Source organism: Lepus europaeus, chromosome 17 (assembly GCF_033115175.1).
Source record: "Lepus europaeus isolate LE1 chromosome 17, mLepTim1.pri, whole genome shotgun sequence".
NCBI classification, from domain to species: Eukaryota; Metazoa; Chordata; class Mammalia; order Lagomorpha; family Leporidae; genus Lepus; species Lepus europaeus.
Window position 1 is genome coordinate 50,628,018 of NC_084843.1, and position 2,493 is coordinate 50,630,510.

The 2,493-nt window shown below is 41.6% G+C and overlaps 1 non-coding gene across 1 annotated transcript; it reads left to right on the forward strand.

The window, feature by feature from the left end:
• Window positions 1-312: 312 nt before the first annotated feature.
• Window positions 313-416, forward strand: LOC133776426 (U6 spliceosomal RNA). The gene has a single exon (XR_009868374.1). It is a non-coding gene; the product is annotated as a U6 spliceosomal RNA (small nuclear RNA).
• Window positions 417-2,493: the final 2,077 nt, after the last annotated feature.

Genomic DNA, 2,493 nt, shown 5'->3' on the forward strand with positions numbered 1-2,493 from the left:
AAGAATCATAAACCTAGACATAAAAATGAAAATTCTAAAGCATGTAAAGAAAACGGGAGAATACTGTCATAACATGGTGTTAGGTAAACATTTATCAGAACACAGAAAACAATAACTATAAAATTTTAAAACTTCAGATTTCATCAAAATTTAAAATTTCTGCTCTTCAAAAGCCACCGTTAAGAAAATGAATCGGCCACAGCTTGGAGCAAGCGTTCTCAAAGATATAGCTGACAAAGGGACAGTGTCCAGAAAACATAAATGACTCGAATCCAAACGAAAAAGATGAACTCAATTAAAAATGAACATAAGGTGCTCAGTTAGGCAGCACAAACACTAACTCTGGAGCGATACGGAGATTAGCATGGCTCCTGAGCAGGGGTGACAGACAGATCTGTGAGGCAGTCCACACTGTCAGTACCACAATGAGCGCAAGATTTTAACCAACACTTACAAATGGTCAATACATAAAAGTCACTTCTCATTATCAATCACAGGCAAAAGCACAGGAAATCCACCCCGAGATACTACCACCATCTACCTGGAAGGCTCAAGACTGACAACAGGAAATGCTGGCAGGAAAGTAAAACAAGCACTGTAATATACTCAGTGAAACCATATAAACACTTTAGAAAAAAAGTTTTATATTTTCTTTTAAAATAATACAACTAACTGCCCTGTGACCCAGCAATTTCACTCCTGGATGTTTACATAAGAGACAAGAAAGCATAAGTCCAAAAAAAAAAAAAAAAAAAAAAAAAAAAAAAAAAAGTCTAGTATAAGGATATACCCAACAGCTTTCTTCATCCTAACAAAAAACTGGAAACAGCCCAGATGCTCATTAACAGGTAAATGGATAAATAAACTAGGCTGTATTTACACAGTTAATGTTAATTAAAAGAAAAGAACCCAAACTACTATACATATAACACACTGAGTCTCTACTATTAGGCTACACAATGGAATCTTATTTAACTGAGTATTTATCGTATGGTTCCTTTTATATGACATTCTGAAACAGGCAAAACTCGTCTATAGTGAAAAAAATCAGAACAGTGGTTGCTTCTAGGAGTGGGGTGAGGGACGGACTGACTGGAAAGGGTAAAGAAGGAGTGTTCCATGGTGACAGTAAAGTTTTATATCCTTTCCCAAGGGTCCATGTTAGCAAGTGTATGCATTTGCTAAAATTCAAACAGGACTCTTCAGTGTTTTACATTCTACTGTGTGTAATTAAACCTAAAAAAAAAACCGTAAACAAATACAGTCAGTCCTCTGTATGCTCCACAACCACCGAGTCAACCAACTGCAAATCAAAAAAATTCAGAGAAAAAAAAAAAGGGCATCTGTAATGCACATTACAGACTTTCGCTCTGTCAGTATTCCTTAAACGGTTATTTACAGAGCGTTCCAAGATGGTGGCTAGGGAGGGAGCTTACTGCTCTAGTCCAGGAGAAGATAGTTCAAAAAAAGTGGAGATAGTGTAGTCTCAGGGAAGAAGTAGGGAAACAATGGCAGAGGAAACGCTACCAAAATTAGAGGGACACGGTGGACCTACGTGGAGGGCACACACACCCACAGCTTGGGACTCCAACAGCTGAGAACCTTCGCGCCAGTGCTGTAAAGTGAGCTGAGACCAGACCACAGCGGCGCAGGTCACTAGCGAAAAAGCTGCAGGAAGAGCCTAGAGGGAACAGGCTTGGAACCCCGTGGGGGAAAGTGTATCAGCCAAACTAGAGGAGAAAAAAAACAAACAAACCACCACAAGATGGACACGTTTCTCTCTCCCCACTCACCTTACAAAGGCATACAAGCCAATAGAGTGGGCACCAATTTGGACATATGTAACACCTGTGCCAGCTTGTAGCTGCACCCAGCAAGCAGCCAAGCAGAGACTCCTGACTCTGGTGGGGAGAAATAACAAGGTGCTAGGAGCTTGTGACTGTGTGAAGCTTCTGAACTGGGACTGTGGGGAAAAAAAAAAAAAAAACAACTACTGAGGGTGTGTGGGAGAACTCACGGTGTGGCTGGGACTTTGAGCAGTCTCAGTGGGAGACGCCACAAACTCTGGAGTTCCTGGTTACCTGGTGAGAGACACTGCTGGAGAATCCAAATTTACACTGAGGACTACACAGATCCTTTGTGCAGTCCTTGGGACAGAGCACATGAATGTTATACCCAGTGGGGCTAGTGCTTAGGCACTGGTCTCCATTGAGGAGAAGAGCTCAGCTGAGCAGAATATACTTCCCTTCTGATTAAAAAGAGAGAGAGAGAGAAGATTTACCACATCAAACCTGTGTGTGTCACCTTAGGCATGCCCTTAATCCTGGAGAACTGAACAGAGCTCTCTGGCCACACCCACTACAAGTCTATAGAGATTCACTGAAAACAGACAGTCCACTTATCTACAGAGTCATAGCACAACAATAAAAGCTGCCACAGTGGGGAGTGGGGGGAAGAAGAAGAAACCAACAGGTATCTCCACAAATGCTGAAA